The following is a 17,500-nucleotide window of genomic DNA, read 5'->3' as shown; positions in this document are numbered from 1 at the left end:
TTACCTAGTTTTATCGTGTTGTTTTAAAGTCTTTTATGTGAACCTTGTAAATACACCAAATCTATTTAAACCAATTTTCTTTTATGTCTCATTCTTTTAACCACTAGTCATCTCTCACAGTTAAATCTGACCCCATTTTAGTCTTGTAACTCGGCTGATAAGGCCGATTGTTACACTTTTATGGGAGACCGCCTGGGAATACCAGGTGCTGTAAGCTTTTGCCTTTTCTTCACTATTTATATAATATGCTGGCTTTTACGGAGGCTGATCTTTAAATAGCCCACTTTTTGGAGCAGCCCTCGCTTATGGCCATACCGCGCTGAAAGCGCCCGATCTCGTCTGATCTCGGAAGCTAAGCAGCGTCGGGCCTGGTTAGTACTTGGATGGGAGACCGCCTGGGAATACCAGGTGCTGTAAGCTTTTGCCTTTTCTTCACTATTTATATAATATGCTGGCTTTTAGAAAGACGTGCTTTACCGCTCTATTTATTACAATCATTTACATGTATTATAGAGTTTTAAGTGTTTTACATGTTTTTTAGGCCATTTTATTACTCTTAACATTTTAAGTGTATGTGTCTTTAATAAATGGATGGTTGGCCTGTCATATGACTAGACACATGACAGGAAGCAGGAAGTACAACTGTATAAGAGAGCAGCATGACAAACAAAGGACAGTCACCAAACTGTTGGATTGAGGAGTTGCTAATTTTAGAGCTCACCTTTCCATTCACCACCTGCAAACTTTGGATTACACTTTCTGTGGATTGTATATACACTGGTGGACACTCACATTGGACTTATCAACACACTGGGGTTCTTGGACTGTTTTTAGGGTATGGACAAATGAACTGTATTCTTTTAACAGAGTTGACCTGTTTTTAGGGTATGGACAAATGAACTGTATTCTTTTAACAGAGTTTACCTAGTTTTATCGTGTTGTTTTAAAGTCTTTTATGTGAACCTTGTAAATACACCAAATCTATTTAAACCAATTTTCTTTTATGTCTCATTCTTTTAACCACTAGTCATCTCTCACAGTTAAATCTGACCCCATTTTAGTCTTGTAACTCGGCTGATAAGGCCGATTGTTACACTTTTATGGGAGACCGCCTGGGAATACCAGGTGCTGTAAGCTTTTGCCTTTTCTTCACTATTTATATAATATGCTGGCTTTTACGGAGGCTGATCTTTAAATAGCCCACTTTTTGGAGCAGCCCTCGCTTATGGCCATACCGCGCTGAGAGCGCCCGATCTCGTCTGATCTCGGAAGCTAAGCAGCGTCGGGCCTGGTTAGTACTTGGATGGGAGACCGCCTGGGAATACCAGGTGCTGTAAGCTTTTGCCTTTTCTTCACTATTTATATAATATGCTGGCTTTTACGGAGGCTGATCTTTAAATAGCCCACTTTTTGAAGCAGCCCTCGCTTATGGCCATACCGCGCTGAGAGAGCCCGATCTCGTCTGATCTCGGAAGCTAAGCAGCGTCGGACCTGGTTAGTACTTGGATGGGAGACCGCCTGGGAATACCAGGTGCTGTAAGCTTTTGCCTTTTCTTCACTATTTATATAATATGCTGGCTTTTACGGAGGCTGATCTTTAAATAGCCCACTTTTTGGAGCAGCCCTCGCTTATGGCCATACCGCGCTGAGAGCGCCAGATCTCGTCTGATCTCGGAAGCTAAGCAGCGTCGGGCCTGGTTAGTACTTGGATGGGAGACCGCCTGGGAATACCAGGTGCTGTAAGCTTTTGCCTTTTCTTCACTATTTATATAATATGCTGGCTTTTAGAAAGACGTGTTTTACCGCTCTATTTATTACAATCATTTACATCTATTATAGAGTTTTAAGTGTTTTACATGTTTTTTAGGCCATTTTATTACTCTTAACATTTTAAGTGTATGTGTCTTTAATAAATGGATGGTTGGCCTGTCATGTGACTAGACACATGACAGGAAGCAGGAAGTACAACTGTATAAGAGAGCAGCATGACAAACAAAGGACAGTCACCAAACTGTTGGATTGAGGAGTTGCTAATTTTAGAGCTCACCTTTCCATTCACCACCTGCAAACTTTGGATTACACTTTCTGTGGATTGTATATACACTGGTGGACACTCACATTGGACTTATCAACACACTGGGGTTCTTGGACTGTTTTTAGGGTATGGACAAATGAACTGTATTCTTTTAACAGAGTTTTCCTGTTTTTAGGGTATGGACAAATGAACTGTATTCTTTTAACAGAGTTTACCTAGTTTTATCGTGTTGTTTTAAAGTCTTTTATGTGAACCTTGTAAATACACCAAATCTATTTAAACCAATTTTCTTTTATGTCTCATTCTTTTAACCACTAGTCATCTCTCACAGTTAAATCTGACCCCATTTTAGTCTTGTAACTCGGCTGATAAGGCCGATTGTTACACTTTTATGGGAGACCGCCTGGGAATACCAGGTGCTGTAAGCTTTTGCCTTTTCTTCACTATTTATATAATATGCTGGCTTTTACGGAGGCTGATCTTTAAATAGCCCACTTTTTGGAGCAGCCCTCGCTTATGGCCATACCGCGCTGAGAGCGCCCGATCTCGTCTGATCTCGGAAGCTTAGCAGCGTTGGGCCTGGTTAGTACTTGGATGGGAGACCGCCTGGGAATACCAGGTGCTGTAAGCTTTTGCCTTTTCTTCACTATTTATATAATATGCTGGCTTTTAGAAAGACGTGTTTTACCGCTCTATTTATTACAATCATTTACATGTATTATAGAGTTTTAAGTGTTTTACATGTTTTTTAGGCCATTTTATTACTCTTAACATTTTAAGTGTATGTGTCTTTAATAAATGGATGGTTGGCCTGTCATATGACTAGACACATGACAGGAAGCAGGAAGTACAACTGTATAAGAGAGCAGCATGACAAACAAAGGACAGTCACCAAACTGTTGGATTGAGGAGTTGCTAATTTTAGAGCTCACCTTTCCATTCACCACCTGCAAACTTTGGATTACACTTTCTGTGGATTGTATATACACTGGTGGACACTCACATTGGACTTATCAACACACTGGGGTTCTTGGACTGTTTTTAGGGTATGGACAAATGAACTGTATTCTTTTAACAGAGTTTACCTGTTTTTAGGGTATGGACAAATGAACTGTATTCTTTTAACAGAGTTTACCTAGTTTTATCGTGTTGTTTTAAAGTCTTTTATGTGAACCTTGTAAATACACCAAATCTATTTAAACCAATTTTCTTTTATGTCTCATTCTTTTAACCACTAGTCATCTCTCACAGTTAAATCTGACCCCATTTTAGTCTTGTAACTCGGCTGATAAGGCCGATTGTTACACTTTTATGGGAGACCGCCTGGGAATACCAGGTGCTGTAAGCTTTTGCCTTTTCTTCACTATTTATATAATATGCTGGCTTTTACGGAGGCTGATCTTTAAATAGCCCACTTTTTGGAGCAGCCCTCGCTTATGGCCATACCGCGCTGAGAGCGCCCGATCTCGTCTGATCTCGGAAGGTAAGCAGCGTCGGGCCTGGTTAGTACTTGGATGGGAGACCGCCTGGGAATACCAGGTGCTGTAAGCTTTTGCCTTTTCTTCACTATTTATATAATATGCTGGCTTTTACGGAGGCTGATCTTTAAATAGCCCACTTTTTGAAGCAGCCCTCGCTTATGGCCATACCGCGCTGAGAGAGCCCGATCTCGTCTGATCTCGGAAGCTAAGCAGCGTCGGACCTGGTTAGTACTTGGATGGGAGACCGCCTGGGAATACCAGGTGCTGTAAGCTTTTGCCTCTTCTTCACTATTTATATAATATGCTGGCTTTTACGGAGGCTGATCTTTAAATAGCCCACTTTTTGGAGCAGCCCTCGCTTATGGCCATACCGCGCTGAGAGCGCCCGATCTCGTCTGATCTCGGAAGCTAAGCAGCGTCGGGCCTGGTTAGTACTTGGATGGGAGACCGCCTGGGAATACCAGGTGCTGTAAGCTTTTGCCTTTTCTTCACTATTTATATAATATGCTGGCTTTTAGAAAGACGTGTTTTACCGCTCTATTTATTACAATCATTTACATGTATTATAGAGTTTTAAGTGTTTTACATGTTTTTTTAGGCCATTTTATTACTCTTAACATTTTAAGTGTATGTGTCTTTAATAAATGGATGGTTGGCCTGTCATATGACTAGACACATGACAGGAAGCAGGAAGTACAACTGTATAAGAGAGCAGCATGACAAACAAAGGACAGTCACCAAACTGTTGGATTGAGGAGTTGCTAATTTTAGAGCTCACCTTTCCATTCACCACCTGCAAACTTTGGATTACACTTTCTGTGGATTGTATATACACTGGTGGACACTCACATTGGACTTATCAACACACTGGGGTTCTTGGACTGTTTTTAGGGTATGGACAAATGAACTGTATTCTTTTAACAGAGTTTACCTGTTTTTAGGGTATGGACAAATGAACTGTATTCTTTTAACAGAGTTTACCTAGTTTTATCGTGTTGTTTTAAAGTCTTTTATGTGAACCTTGTAAATACACCAAATCTATTTAAACCAATTTTCTTTTATGTCTCATTCTTTTAACCACTAGTCATCTCTCACAGTTAAATCTGACCCCATTTTAGTCTTGTAACTCGGCTGATAAGGCCGATTGTTACACTTTTATGGGAGACCGCCTGGGAATACCAGGTGCTGTAAGCTTTTGCCTTTTCTTCACTATTTATATAATATGCTGGCTTTTACGGAGGCTGATCTTTAAATAGCCCACTTTTTGGAGCAGCCCTCGCTTATGGCCATACCGCGCTGAGAGCGCCAGATCTCGTCTGATCTCGGAAGCTAAGCAGCGTCGGGCCTGGTTAGTACTTGGATGGGAGACCGCCTGGGAATACCAGGTGCTGTAAGCTTTTGCCTTTTCTTCACTATTTATATAATATGCTGGCTTTTAGAAAGACGTGTTTTACCGCTCTATTTATTACAATCATTTACATCTATTATAGAGTTTTAAGTGTTTTACATGTTTTTAGGCCATTTTATTACTCTTAACATTTTAAGTGTATGTGTCTTTAATAAATGGATGGTTGGCCTGTCATGTGACTAGACACATGACAGGAAGCAGGAAGTACAACTGTATAAGAGAGCAGCATGACAAACAAAGGACAGTCACCAAACTGTTGGATTGAGGAGTTGCTAATTTTAGAGCTCACCTTTCCATTCACCACCTGCAAACTTTGGATTACACTTTCTGTGGATTGTATATACACTGGTGGACACTCACATTGGACTTATCAACACACTGGGGTTCTTGGACTGTTTTTAGGGTATGGACAAATGAACTGTATTCTTTTAACAGAGTTTTCCTGTTTTTAGGGTATGGACAAATGAACTGTATTCTTTTAACAGAGTTTACCTAGTTTTATCGTGTTGTTTTAAAGTCTTTTATGTGAACCTTGTAAATACACCAAATCTATTTAAACCAATTTTCTTTTATGTCTCATTCTTTTAACCACTAGTCATCTCTCACAGTTAAATCTGACCCCATTTTAGTCTTGTAACTCGGCTGATAAGGCCGATTGTTACACTTTTATGGGAGACCGCCTGGGAATACCAGGTGCTGTAAGCTTTTGCCTTTTCTTCACTATTTATATAATATGCTGGCTTTTACGGAGGCTGATCTTTAAATAGCCCACTTTTTGGAGCAGCCCTCGCTTATGGCCATACCGCGCTGAGAGCGCCCGATCTCGTCTGATCTCGGAAGCTTAGCAGCGTTGGGCCTGGTTAGTACTTGGATGGGAGACCGCCTGGGAATACCAGGTGCTGTAAGCTTTTGCCTTTTCTTCACTATTTATATAATATGCTGGCTTTTACGGAGGCTGATCTTTAAATAGCCCACTTTTTGAAGCAGCCCTCGCTTATGGCCATACCGCGCTGAGAGAGCCCGATCTCGTCTGATCTCGGAAGCTAAGCAGCGTCGGACCTGGTTAGTACTTGGATGGGAGACCGCCTGGGAATACCAGGTGCTGTAAGCTTTTGCCTTTTCTTCACTATTTATATAATATGCTGGCTTTTACGGAGGCTGATCTTTAAATAGCCCACTTTTTGGAGCAGCCCTCGCTTATGGCCATACCGCGCTGAGAGCGCCCGATCTCGTCTGATCTCGGAAGCTAAGCAGCGTCGGGCCTGGTTAGTACTTGGATGGGAGACCGCCTGGGAATACCAGGTGCTGTAAGCTTTTGCCTTTTCTTCACTATTTATATAATATGCTGGCTTTTAGAAAGACGTGTTTTACCGCTCTATTTATTACAATCATTTACATGTATTATAGAGTTTTAAGTGTTTTACATGTTTTTTTAGGCCATTTTATTACTCTTAACATTTTAAGTGTATGTGTCTTTAATAAATGGATGGTTGGCCTGTCATATGACTAGACACATGACAGGAAGCAGGAAGTACAACTGTATAAGAGAGCAGCATGACAAACAAAGGACAGTCACCAAACTGTTGGATTGAGGAGTTGCTAATTTTAGAGCTCACCTTTCCATTCACCACCTGCAAACTTTGGATTACACTTTCTGTGGATTGTATATACACTGGTGGACACTCACATTGGACTTATCAACACACTGGGGTTCTTGGACTGTTTTTAGGGTATGGACAAATGAACTGTATTCTTTTAACAGAGTTTACCTGTTTTTAGGGTATGGACAAATGAACTGTATTCTTTTAACAGAGTTTACCTAGTTTTATCGTGTTGTTTTAAAGTCTTTTATGTGAACCTTGTAAATACACCAAATCTATTTAAACCAATTTTCTTTTATGTCTCATTCTTTTAACCACTAGTCATCTCTCACAGTTAAATCTGACCCCATTTTAGTCTTGTAACTCGGCTGATAAGGCCGATTGTTACACTTTTATGGGAGACCGCCTGGGAATACCAGGTGCTGTAAGCTTTTGCCTTTTCTTCACTATTTATATAATATGCTGGCTTTTACGGAGGCTGATCTTTAAATAGCCCACTTTTTGGAGCAGCCCTCGCTTATGGCCATACCGCGCTGAGAGCGCCCGATCTCGTCTGATCTCGGAAGCTAAGCAGCGTCGGGCCTGGTTAGTACTTGGATGGGAGACCGCCTGGGAATACCAGGTGCTGTAAGCTTTTGCCTTTTCTTCACTATTTATATTATATGCTGGCTTTTACGGAGGCTGATCTTTAAATAGCCCACTTTTTGGAGCAGCCCTTGCTTATGGCCATACCGCGCTGAGAGCGCCCGATCTCGTCTGATCTCGGAAGCTAAGCAGCGTCGGGTCTGGTTAGTACTTGGATGGGAGACCGCCTGGGAATACCAGGTGCTGTAAGCTTTTGCCTTTTCTTCACTATTTATATAATATGCTGGCTTTTAGAAAGACGTGTTTTACCGCTCTATTTATTACAATCATTTACATGTATTATAGAGTTTTAAGTGTTTTACATGTTTTTTAGGCCATTTTATTACTCTTAACATTTTAAGTGTATGTGTCTTTAATAAATGGATGGTTGGCCTGTCATGTGACTAGACACATGACAGGAAGCAGGAAGTACAACTGTATAAGAGAGCAGCATGACAAACAAAGGACAGTCACCAAACTGTTGGATTGAGGAGTTGCTAATTTTAGAGCTCACCTTTCCATTCACCACCTGCAAACTTTGGATTACACTTTCTGTGGATTGTATATACACTGGTGGACACTCACATTGGACTTATCAACACACTGGGGTTCTTGGACTGTTTTTAGGGTATGGACAAATGAACTGTATTCTTTTAACAGAGTTTTCCTGTTTTTAGGGTATGGACAAATGAACTGTATTCTTTTAACAGAGTTTACCTAGTTTTATCGTGTTGTTTTAAAGTCTTTTATGTGAACCTTGTAAATACACCAAATCTATTTAAACCAATTTTCTTTTATGTCTCATTCTTTTAACCACTAGTCATCTCTCACAGTTAAATCTGACCCCATTTTAGTCTTGTAACTCGGCTGATAAGGCCGATTGTTACACTTTTATGGGAGACCGCCTGGGAATACCAGGTGCTGTAAGCTTTTGCCTTTTCTTCACTATTTATATAATATGCTGGCTTTTACGGAGGCTGATCTTTAAATAGCCCACTTTTTGGAGCAGCCCTCGCTTATGGCCATACCGCGCTGAGAGCGCCCGATCTCGTCTGATCTCGGAAGCTAAGCAGCGTCGGGCCTGGTTAGTACTTGGATGGGAGACCGCCTGGGAATACCAGGTGCTGTAAGCTTTTGCCTTTTCTTCACTATTTATATAATATGCTGGCTTTTAGAAAGACGTGTTTTACCGCTCTATTTATTACAATCATTTACATGTATTATAGAGTTTTAAGTGTTTTACATGTTTTTTAGGCCATTTTATTACTCTTAACATTTTAAGTGTATGTGTCTTTAATAAATGGATGGTTGGCCTGTCATATGACTAGACACATGACAGGAAGCAGGAAGTACAACTGTATAAGAGAGCAGCATGACAAACAAAGGACAGTCACCAAACTGTTGGATTGAGGAGTTGCTAATTTTAGAGCTCACCTTTCCATTCACCACCTGCAAACTTTGGATTACACTTTCTGTGGATTGTATATACACTGGTGGACACTCACATTGGACTTATCAACACACTGGGGTTCTTGGACTGTTTTTAGGGTATGGACAAATGAACTGTATTCTTTTAACAGAGTTTACCTGTTTTTAGGGTATGGACAAATGAACTGTATTCTTTTAACAGAGTTTACCTAGTTTTATCGTGTTGTTTTAAAGTCTTTTATGTGAACCTTGTAAATACACCAAATCTATTTAAACCAATTTTCTTTTATGTCTCATTCTTTTAACCACTAGTCATCTCTCACAGTTAAATCTGACCCCATTTTAGTCTTGTAACTCGGCTGATAAGGCCGATTGTTACACTTTTATGGGAGACCGCCTGGGAATACCAGGTGCTGTAAGCTTTTGCCTTTTCTTCACTATTTATATAATATGCTGGCTTTTACGGAGGCTGATCTTTAAATAGCCCACTTTTTGGAGCAGCCCTCGCTTATGGCCATACCGCGCTGAGAGCGCCCGATCTCGTCTGATCTCGGAAGCTAAGCAGCGTCGGGCCTGGTTAGTACTTGGATGGGAGACCGCCTGGGAATACCAGGTGCTGTAAGCTTTTGCCTTTTCTTCACTATTTATATAATATGCTGGCTTTTACGGAGGCTGATCTTTAAATAGCCCACTTTTTGGAGCAGCCCTTGCTTATGGCCATACCGCGCTGAGAGCGCCCGATCTCGTCTGATCTCGGAAGCTAAGCAGCGTCGGGTCTGGTTAGTACTTGGATGGGAGACCGCCTGGGAATACCAGGTGCTGTAAGCTTTTGCCTTTTCTTCACTATTTATATAATATGCTGGCTTTTAGAAAGACGTGTTTTACCGCTCTATTTATTACAATCATTTACATGTATTATAGAGTTTTAAGTGTTTTACATGTTTTTTAGGCCATTTTATTACTCTTAACATTTTAAGTGTATGTGTCTTTAATAAATGGATGGTTGGCCTGTCATGTGACTAGACACATGACAGGAAGCAGGAAGTACAACTGTATAAGAGAGCAGCATGACAAACAAAGGACAGTCACCAAACTGTTGGATTGAGGAGTTGCTAATTTTAGAGCTCACCTTTCCATTCACCACCTGCAAACTTTGGATTACACTTTCTGTGGATTGTATATACACTGGTGGACACTCACATTGGACTTATCAACACACTGGGGTTCTTGGACTGTTTTTAGGGTATGGACAAATTAACTGTATTCTTTTAACAGAGTTTACCTGTTTTTAGGGTATGGACAAATGAACTGTATTCTTTTAACAGAGTTTACCTAGTTTTATCGTGTTGTTTTAAAGTCTTTTATGTGAACCTTGTAAATACACCAAATCTATTTAAACCAATTTTCTTTTATGTCTCATTCTTTTAACCACTAGTCATCTCTCACAGTTAAATCTGACCCCATTTTAGTCTTGTAACTCGGCTGATAAGGCCGATTGTTACACTTTTATGGGAGACCGCCTGGGAATACCAGGTGCTGTAAGCTTTTGCCTTTTCTTCACTATTTATATAATATGCTGGCTTTTACGGAGGCTGATCTTTAAATAGCCCACTTTTTGGAGCAGCCCTTGCTTATGGCCATACCGCGCTGAGAGCGCCCGATCTCGTCTGATCTCGGAAGCTAAGCAGCGTCGGGTCTGGTTAGTACTTGGATGGGAGACCGCCTGGGAATACCAGGTGCTGTAAGCTTTTGCCTTTTCTTCACTATTTATATAATATGCTGGCTTTTAGAAAGACGTGTTTTACCGCTCTATTTATTACAATCATTTACATGTATTATAGAGTTTTAAGTGTTTTACATGTTTTTTAGGCCATTTTATTACTCTTAACATTTTAAGTGTATGTGTCTTTAATAAATGGATGGTTGGCCTGTCATATGACTAGACACATGACAGGAAGCAGGAAGTACAACTGTATAAGAGAGCAGCATGACAAACAAAGGACAGTCACCAAACTGTTGGATTGAGGAGTTGCTAATTTTAGAGCTCACCTTTCCATTCACCACCTGCAAACTTTGGATTACACTTTCTGTGGATTGTATATACACTGGTGGACACTCACATTGGACTTATCAACACACTGGGGTTCTTGGACTGTTTTTAGGGTATGGACAAATGAACTGTATTCTTTTAACAGAGTTTACCTGTTTTTAGGGTATGGACAAATGAACTGTATTCTTTTAACAGAGTTTACCTAGTTTTATCGTGTTGTTTTAAAGTCTTTTATGTGAACCTTGTAAATACACCAAATCTATTTAAACCAATTTTCTCTTATGTCTCATTCTTTTAACCACTAGTCATCTCTCACAGTTAAATCTGACCCCATTTTAGTCTTGTAACTCGGCTGATAAGGCCGATTGTTACACTTTTATGGGAGACCGCCTGGGAATACCAGGTGCTGTAAGCTTTTGCCTTTTCTTCACTATTTATATAATATGCTGGCTTTTACGGAGGCTGATCTTTAAATAGCCCACTTTTTGGAGCAGCCCTCGCTTATGGCCATACCGCGCTGAGAGCGCCCGATCTCGTCTGATCTCGGAAGCTAAGCAGCGTCGGGCCTGGTTAGTACTTGGATGGGAGACCGCCTGGGAATACCAGGTGCTGTAAGCTTTTGCCTTTTCTTCACTATTTATATAATATGCTGGCTTTTACGGAGGCTGATCTTTAAATAGCCCACTTTTTGGAGCAGCCCTCGCTTATGGCCATAACGCGCTGAGAGCGCCCGATCTCGTCTGATCTCGGAAGCTAATCAGCGTCGGGCCTGGTTAGTACTTGGATGGGAGACCGCCTGGGAATACCAGGTGCTGTAAGCTTTTGCCTTTTCTTCACTATTTATATAATATGCTGGCTTTTAGAAAGACGTGTTTTACCGCTCTATTTATTACAATCATTTACATGTATTATAGAGTTTTAAGTGTTTTACATGTTTTTTAGGCCATTTTATTACTCTTAACATTTTAAGTGTATGTGTCTTTAATAAATGGATGGTTGGCCTGTCATGTGACTAGACACATGACAGGAAGCAGGAAGTACAACTGTATAAGAGAGCAGCATGACAAACAAAGGACAGTCACCAAACTGTTGGATTGAGGAGTTGCTAATTTTAGAGCTCACCTTTCCATTCACCACCTGCAAACTTTGGATTACACTTTCTGTGGATTGTATATACACTGGTGGACACTCACATTGGACTTATCAACACACTGGGGTTCTTGGACTGTTTTTAGGGTATGGACAAATTAACTGTATTCTTTTAACAGAGTTTACCTGTTTTTAGGGTATGGACAAATGAACTGTATTCTTTTAACAGAGTTTACCTAGTTTTATCGTGTTGTTTTAAAGTCTTTTATGTGAACCTTGTAAATACACCAAATCTATTTAAACCAATTTTCTTTTATGTCTCATTCTTTTAACCACTAGTCATCTCTCACAGTTAAATCTGACCCCATTTTAGTCTTGTAACTCGGCTGATAAGGCCGATTGTTACACTTTTATGGGAGACCGCCTGGGAATACCAGGTGCTGTAAGCTTTTGCCTTTTCTTCACTATTTATATAATATGCTGGCTTTTACGGAGGCTGATCTTTAAATAGCCCACTTTTTGGAGCAGCCCTCGCTTATGGCCATACCGCGCTGAGAACGCCCGATCTCGTCTGATCTCGGAAGCTAAGCAGCGTCGGGCCTGGTTAGTACTTGGATGGGAGACCGCCTGGGAATACCAGGTGCTGTAAGCTTTTGCCTTTTCTTCACTATTTATATAATATGCTGGCTTTTAGAAAGACGTGTTTTACCGCTCTATTTATTACAATCATTTACATGTATTATAGAGTTTTAAGTGTTTTACATGTTTTTTAGGCCATTTTATTACTCTTAACATTTTAAGTGTATGTGTCTTTAATAAATGGATGGTTGGCCTGTCATGTGACTAGACACATGACAGGAAGCAGGAAGTACAACTGTATAAGAGAGCAGCATGACAAACAAAGGACAGTCACCAAACTGTTGGATTGAGGAGTTGCTAATTTTAGAGCTCACCTTTCCATTCACCACCTGCAAACTTTGGATTACACTTTCTGTGGATTGTATATACACTGGTGGACACTCACATTGGACTTATCAACACACTGGGGTTCTTGGACTGTTTTTAGGGTATGGACAAATGAACTGTATTCTTTTAACAGAGTTTACCTGTTTTTAGGGTATGGACAAATGAACTGTATTCTTTTAACAGAGTTTACCTAGTTTTATCGTGTTGTTTTAAAGTCTTTTATGTGAACCTTGTAAATACACCAAATCTATTTAAACCAATTTTCTTTTATGTCTCATTCTTTTAACCACTAGTCATCTCTCACAGTTAAATCTGACCCCATTTTAGTCTTGTAACTCGGCTGATAAGGCCGATTGTTACACTTTTATGGGAGACCGCCTGGGAATACCAGGTGCTGTAAGCTTTTGCCTTTTCTTCACTATTTATATAATATGCTGGCTTTTACGGAGGCTGATCTTTAAATAGCCCACTTTTTGGAGCAGCCCTCGCTTATGGCCATACCGCGCTGAGAGCGCCCGATCTCGTCTGATCTCGGAAGCTAAGCAGCGTAGGGCCTGGTTAGTACTTGGATGGGAGACCGCCTGGGAATACCAGGTGCTGTAAGCTTTTGCCTTTTCTTCACTATTTATATAATATGCTGGCTTTTACGGAGGCTGATCTTTAAATAGCCCACTTTTTGGAGCAGCCCTTGCTTATGGCCATACCGCGCAGAGAGAGCCCGATCTCGTCTGATCTCGGAAGCTAAGCAGCGTCGGGCCTGGTTAGTACTTGGATGGGAGACCGCCTGGGAATACCAGGTGCTGTAAGCTTTTGCCTTTTCTTCACTATTTATATAATATGCTGGCTTTTAGAAAGACGTGTTTTACCGCTCTATTTATTACAATCATTTACATGTATTATAGAGTTTTAAGTGTTTTACATGTTTTTTAGGCCATTTTATTACTCTTAACATTTTAAGTGTATGTGTCTTTAATAAATGGATGGTTGGCCTGTCATGTGACTAGACACATGACAGGAAGCAGGAATTACAACTGTATAAGAGAGCAGCATGACAAACAAAGGACAGTCACCAAACTGTTGGATTGAGGAGTTGCTAATTTTAGAGCTCACCTTTCCATTCACCACCTGCAAACTTTGGATTACACTTTCTGTGGATTGTATATACACTGGTGGACACTCACATTGGACTTATCAACACACTGGGGTTCTTGGACTGTTTTTAGGGTATGGACAAATGAACTGTATTCTTTTAACAGAGTTTACCTGTTTTTAGGGTATGGACAAATGAACTGTATTCTTTTAACAGAGTTTACCTAGTTTTATCGTGTTGTTTTAAAGTCTTTTATGTGAACCTTGTAAATACACCAAATCTATTTAAACCAATTTTCTTTTATGTCTCATTCTTTTAACCACTAGTCATCTCTCACAGTTAAATCTGACCCCATTTTAGTCTTGTAACTCGGCTGATAAGGCCGATTGTTACACTTTTATGGGAGACCGCCTGGGAATACCAGGTGCTGTAAGCTTTTGCCTTTTCTTCACTATTTATATAATATGCTGGCTTTTACGGAGGCTGATCTTTAAATAGCCCACTTTTTGGAGCAGCCCTCGCTTATGGCCATACCGCGCTGAGAGCGCCCGATCTCGTCTGATCTCGGAAGCTAAGCAGCATCGGGCCTGGTTAGTACTTGGATGGGAGACCGCCTGGGAATACCAGGTGCTGTAAGCTTTTGCCTTTTCTTCACTATTTATATAATATGCTGGCTTTTAGAAAGACGTGTTTTACCGCTCTATTTATTACAATCATTTACATGTATTATAGAGTTTTAAGTGTTTTACATGTTTTTTAGGCCATTTTATTACTCTTAACATTTTAAGTGTATGTGTCTTTAATAAATGGATGGTTGGCCTGTCATGTGACTAGACACATGACAGGAAGCAGGAAGTACAACTGTATAAGAGAGCAGCATGACAAACAAAGGACAGTCACCAAACTGTTGGATTGAGGAGTTGCTAATTTTAGAGCTCACCTTTCCATTCACCACCTGCAAACTTTGGATTACACTTTCTGTGGATTGTATATACACTGGTGGACACTCACATTGGACTTATCAACACACTGGGGTTCTTGGACTGTTTTTAGGGTATGGACAAATGAACTGTATTCTTTTAACAGAGTTTACCTGTTTTTAGGGTATGGACAAATGAACTGTATTCTTTTAACAGAGTTTACCTAGTTTTATCGTGTTGTTTTAAAGTCTTTTATGTGAACCTTGTAAATACACCAAATCTATTTAAACCAATTTTCTCTTATGTCTCATTCTTTTAACCACTAGTCATCTCTCACAGTTAAATCTGACCCCATTTTAGTCTTGTAACTCGGCTGATAAGGCCGATTGTTACACTTTTATGGGAGACCGCCTGGGAATACCAGGTGCTGTAAGCTTTTGCCTTTTCTTCACTATTTATATAATATGCTGGCTTTTACGGAGGCTGATCTTTAAATAGCCCACTTTTTGGAGCAGCCCTCGCTTATGGCCATACCGCGCTGAGAGCGCCCGATCTCGTCTGATCTCGGAAGCTAAGCAGCGTCGGGCCTGGTTAGTACTTGGATGGGAGACCGCCTGGGAATACCAGGTGCTGTAAGCTTTTGCCTTTTCTTCACTATTTATATAATATGCTGGCTTTTACGGAGGCTGATCTTTAAATAGCCCACTTTTTGGAGCAGCCCTCGCTTATGGCCATAACGCGCTGAGAGCGCCCGATCTCGTCTGATCTCGGAAGCTAATCAGCGTCGGGCCTGGTTAGTACTTGGATGGGAGACCGCCTGGGAATACCAGGTGCTGTAAGCTTTTGCCTTTTCTTCACTATTTATATAATATGCTGGCTTTTAGAAAGACGTGTTTTACCGCTCTATTTATTACAATCATTTACATGTATTATAGAGTTTTAAGTGTTTTACATGTTTTTTAGGCCATTTTATTACTCTTAACATTTTAAGTGTATGTGTCTTTAATAAATGGATGGTTGGCCTGTCATGTGACTAGACACATGACAGGAAGCAGGAAGTACAACTGTATAAGAGAGCAGCATGACAAACAAAGGACAGTCACCAAACTGTTGGATTGAGGAGTTGCTAATTTTAGAGCTCACCTTTCCATTCACCACCTGCAAACTTTGGATTACACTTTCTGTGGATTGTATATACACTGGTGGACACTCACATTGGACTTATCAACACACTGGGGTTCTTGGACTGTTTTTAGGGTATGGACAAATTAACTGTATTCTTTTAACAGAGTTTACCTGTTTTTAGGGTATGGACAAATGAACTGTATTCTTTTAACAGAGTTTACCTAGTTTTATCGTGTTGTTTTAAAGTCTTTTATGTGAACCTTGTAAATACACCAAATCTATTTAAACCAATTTTCTTTTATGTCTCATTCTTTTAACCACTAGTCATCTCTCACAGTTAAATCTGACCCCATTTTAGTCTTGTAACTCGGCTGATAAGGCCGATTGTTACACTTTTATGGGAGACCGCCTGGGAATACCAGGTGCTGTAAGCTTTTGCCTTTTCTTCACTATTTATATAATATGCTGGCTTTTACGGAGGCTGATCTTTAAATAGCCCACTTTTTGGAGCAGCCCTCGCTTATGGCCATACCGCGCTGAGAACGCCCGATCTCGTCTGATCTCGGAAGCTAAGCAGCGTCGGGCCTGGTTAGTACTTGGATGGGAGACCGCCTGGGAATACCAGGTGCTGTAAGCTTTTGCCTTTTCTTCACTATTTATATAATATGCTGGCTTTTAGAAAGACGTGTTTTACCGCTCTATTTATTACAATCATTTACATGTATTATAGAGTTTTAAGTGTTTTACATGTTTTTTAGGCCATTTTATTACTCTTAACATTTTAAGTGTATGTGTCTTTAATAAATGGATGGTTGGCCTGTCATGTGACTAGACACATGACAGGAAGCAGGAAGTACAACTGTATAAGAGAGCAGCATGACAAACAAAGGACAGTCACCAAACTGTTGGATTGAGGAGTTGCTAATTTTAGAGCTCACCTTTCCATTCACCACCTGCAAACTTTGGATTACACTTTCTGTGGATTGTATATACACTGGTGGACACTCACATTGGACTTATCAACACACTGGGGTTCTTGGACTGTTTTTAGGGTATGGACAAATGAACTGTATTCTTTTAACAGAGTTTACCTGTTTTTAGGGTATGGACAAATGAACTGTATTCTTTTAACAGAGTTTACCTAGTTTTATCGTGTTGTTTTAAAGTCTTTTATGTGAACCTTGTAAATACACCAAATCTATTTAAACCAATTTTCTTTTATGTCTCATTCTTTTAACCACTAGTCATCTCTCACAGTTAAATCTGACCCCATTTTAGTCTTGTAACTCGGCTGATAAGGCCGATTGTTACACTTTTATGGGAGACCGCCTGGGAATACCAGGTGCTGTAAGCTTTTGCCTTTTCTTCACTATTTATATAATATGCTGGCTTTTACGGAGGCTGATCTTTAAATAGCCCACTTTTTGGAGCAGCCCTCGCTTATGGCCATACCGCGCTGAGAGCGCCCGATCTCGTCTGATCTCGGAAGCTAAGCAGCGTAGGGCCTGGTTAGTACTTGGATGGGAGACCGCCTGGGAATACCAGGTGCTGTAAGCTTTTGCCTTTTCTTCACTATTTATATAATATGCTGGCTTTTACGGAGGCTGATCTTTAAATAGCCCACTTTTTGGAGCAGCCCTTGCTTATGGCCATACCGCGCAGAGAGAGCCCGATCTCGTCTGA

The 17,500-nt window shown here is 40.5% G+C and overlaps 29 non-coding genes across 29 annotated transcripts in view; all 29 read left to right on the top strand.

The window, feature by feature from the left end:
* The first annotated feature begins 301 nt into the window (after positions 1–301).
* Positions 302–420, top strand: LOC141314722 (5S ribosomal RNA). Its single transcript, XR_012350267.1, has one exon. It is a non-coding gene; the product is annotated as a 5S ribosomal RNA (ribosomal RNA).
* An 801-nt stretch (positions 421–1,221) lies between these two features.
* LOC141314776 (5S ribosomal RNA) lies at positions 1,222–1,340 on the top strand. Its single transcript, XR_012350320.1, has one exon. It is a non-coding gene; the product is annotated as a 5S ribosomal RNA (ribosomal RNA).
* An 84-nt stretch (positions 1,341–1,424) lies between these two features.
* Positions 1,425–1,543, top strand: LOC141315166 (5S ribosomal RNA). Its single transcript, XR_012350709.1, has one exon. It is a non-coding gene; the product is annotated as a 5S ribosomal RNA (ribosomal RNA).
* An 84-nt stretch (positions 1,544–1,627) lies between these two features.
* On the top strand, positions 1,628–1,746 carry LOC141315090 (5S ribosomal RNA). The gene has a single exon (XR_012350633.1). It is a non-coding gene; the product is annotated as a 5S ribosomal RNA (ribosomal RNA).
* Positions 1,747–2,547: 801 nt separating this feature from the next.
* On the top strand, positions 2,548–2,666 carry LOC141315068 (5S ribosomal RNA). The gene has a single exon (XR_012350612.1). It is a non-coding gene; the product is annotated as a 5S ribosomal RNA (ribosomal RNA).
* Positions 2,667–3,467: 801 nt separating this feature from the next.
* LOC141315009 (5S ribosomal RNA) lies at positions 3,468–3,586 on the top strand. The gene has a single exon (XR_012350552.1). It is a non-coding gene; the product is annotated as a 5S ribosomal RNA (ribosomal RNA).
* Positions 3,587–3,670: 84 nt separating this feature from the next.
* Positions 3,671–3,789, top strand: LOC141315165 (5S ribosomal RNA). Its single transcript, XR_012350707.1, has one exon. It is a non-coding gene; the product is annotated as a 5S ribosomal RNA (ribosomal RNA).
* An 84-nt stretch (positions 3,790–3,873) lies between these two features.
* Positions 3,874–3,992, top strand: LOC141314775 (5S ribosomal RNA). The gene has a single exon (XR_012350319.1). It is a non-coding gene; the product is annotated as a 5S ribosomal RNA (ribosomal RNA).
* An 802-nt stretch (positions 3,993–4,794) lies between these two features.
* LOC141315089 (5S ribosomal RNA) lies at positions 4,795–4,913 on the top strand. The gene has a single exon (XR_012350632.1). It is a non-coding gene; the product is annotated as a 5S ribosomal RNA (ribosomal RNA).
* An 800-nt stretch (positions 4,914–5,713) lies between these two features.
* On the top strand, positions 5,714–5,832 carry LOC141315067 (5S ribosomal RNA). The gene has a single exon (XR_012350611.1). It is a non-coding gene; the product is annotated as a 5S ribosomal RNA (ribosomal RNA).
* An 84-nt stretch (positions 5,833–5,916) lies between these two features.
* LOC141315164 (5S ribosomal RNA) lies at positions 5,917–6,035 on the top strand. Its single transcript, XR_012350706.1, has one exon. It is a non-coding gene; the product is annotated as a 5S ribosomal RNA (ribosomal RNA).
* Positions 6,036–6,119: 84 nt separating this feature from the next.
* LOC141314774 (5S ribosomal RNA) lies at positions 6,120–6,238 on the top strand. Its single transcript, XR_012350318.1, has one exon. It is a non-coding gene; the product is annotated as a 5S ribosomal RNA (ribosomal RNA).
* Positions 6,239–7,040: 802 nt separating this feature from the next.
* Positions 7,041–7,159, top strand: LOC141314772 (5S ribosomal RNA). Its single transcript, XR_012350317.1, has one exon. It is a non-coding gene; the product is annotated as a 5S ribosomal RNA (ribosomal RNA).
* Positions 7,160–7,243: 84 nt separating this feature from the next.
* On the top strand, positions 7,244–7,362 carry LOC141315050 (5S ribosomal RNA). Its single transcript, XR_012350593.1, has one exon. It is a non-coding gene; the product is annotated as a 5S ribosomal RNA (ribosomal RNA).
* Positions 7,363–8,163: 801 nt separating this feature from the next.
* On the top strand, positions 8,164–8,282 carry LOC141314771 (5S ribosomal RNA). Its single transcript, XR_012350316.1, has one exon. It is a non-coding gene; the product is annotated as a 5S ribosomal RNA (ribosomal RNA).
* Positions 8,283–9,083: 801 nt separating this feature from the next.
* Positions 9,084–9,202, top strand: LOC141314770 (5S ribosomal RNA). The gene has a single exon (XR_012350315.1). It is a non-coding gene; the product is annotated as a 5S ribosomal RNA (ribosomal RNA).
* An 84-nt stretch (positions 9,203–9,286) lies between these two features.
* On the top strand, positions 9,287–9,405 carry LOC141315048 (5S ribosomal RNA). The gene has a single exon (XR_012350592.1). It is a non-coding gene; the product is annotated as a 5S ribosomal RNA (ribosomal RNA).
* An 801-nt stretch (positions 9,406–10,206) lies between these two features.
* On the top strand, positions 10,207–10,325 carry LOC141315046 (5S ribosomal RNA). The gene has a single exon (XR_012350590.1). It is a non-coding gene; the product is annotated as a 5S ribosomal RNA (ribosomal RNA).
* An 801-nt stretch (positions 10,326–11,126) lies between these two features.
* On the top strand, positions 11,127–11,245 carry LOC141314769 (5S ribosomal RNA). Its single transcript, XR_012350314.1, has one exon. It is a non-coding gene; the product is annotated as a 5S ribosomal RNA (ribosomal RNA).
* An 84-nt stretch (positions 11,246–11,329) lies between these two features.
* On the top strand, positions 11,330–11,448 carry LOC141315190 (5S ribosomal RNA). Its single transcript, XR_012350733.1, has one exon. It is a non-coding gene; the product is annotated as a 5S ribosomal RNA (ribosomal RNA).
* An 801-nt stretch (positions 11,449–12,249) lies between these two features.
* Positions 12,250–12,368, top strand: LOC141314956 (5S ribosomal RNA). Its single transcript, XR_012350500.1, has one exon. It is a non-coding gene; the product is annotated as a 5S ribosomal RNA (ribosomal RNA).
* Positions 12,369–13,169: 801 nt separating this feature from the next.
* On the top strand, positions 13,170–13,288 carry LOC141314790 (5S ribosomal RNA). The gene has a single exon (XR_012350335.1). It is a non-coding gene; the product is annotated as a 5S ribosomal RNA (ribosomal RNA).
* Positions 13,289–13,372: 84 nt separating this feature from the next.
* On the top strand, positions 13,373–13,491 carry LOC141315187 (5S ribosomal RNA). Its single transcript, XR_012350729.1, has one exon. It is a non-coding gene; the product is annotated as a 5S ribosomal RNA (ribosomal RNA).
* An 801-nt stretch (positions 13,492–14,292) lies between these two features.
* On the top strand, positions 14,293–14,411 carry LOC141315075 (5S ribosomal RNA). The gene has a single exon (XR_012350617.1). It is a non-coding gene; the product is annotated as a 5S ribosomal RNA (ribosomal RNA).
* Positions 14,412–15,212: 801 nt separating this feature from the next.
* On the top strand, positions 15,213–15,331 carry LOC141314768 (5S ribosomal RNA). Its single transcript, XR_012350313.1, has one exon. It is a non-coding gene; the product is annotated as a 5S ribosomal RNA (ribosomal RNA).
* Positions 15,332–15,415: 84 nt separating this feature from the next.
* On the top strand, positions 15,416–15,534 carry LOC141315189 (5S ribosomal RNA). Its single transcript, XR_012350732.1, has one exon. It is a non-coding gene; the product is annotated as a 5S ribosomal RNA (ribosomal RNA).
* Positions 15,535–16,335: 801 nt separating this feature from the next.
* On the top strand, positions 16,336–16,454 carry LOC141314955 (5S ribosomal RNA). The gene has a single exon (XR_012350498.1). It is a non-coding gene; the product is annotated as a 5S ribosomal RNA (ribosomal RNA).
* An 801-nt stretch (positions 16,455–17,255) lies between these two features.
* LOC141314778 (5S ribosomal RNA) lies at positions 17,256–17,374 on the top strand. Its single transcript, XR_012350322.1, has one exon. It is a non-coding gene; the product is annotated as a 5S ribosomal RNA (ribosomal RNA).
* Positions 17,375–17,458: 84 nt separating this feature from the next.
* The window catches only part of LOC141315186 (5S ribosomal RNA), a 119-nt gene continuing 77 nt past the window's right edge, over positions 17,459–17,500 (top strand). Inside the window, exon 1 of the ribosomal RNA XR_012350728.1 lies at positions 17,459–17,500. This exon is cut by the window's right edge and continues 77 nt beyond it. This is a non-coding gene — a ribosomal RNA (5S ribosomal RNA).

The sequence above is a fragment of the Garra rufa genome, unplaced genomic scaffold, assembly GCF_049309525.1.
Source record: "Garra rufa unplaced genomic scaffold, GarRuf1.0 hap1_unplaced_013, whole genome shotgun sequence".
Classification (NCBI taxonomy): Eukaryota; Metazoa; Chordata; class Actinopteri; order Cypriniformes; family Cyprinidae; genus Garra; species Garra rufa.
This window is presented reverse-complemented; position numbering and strand designations above follow the sequence as displayed.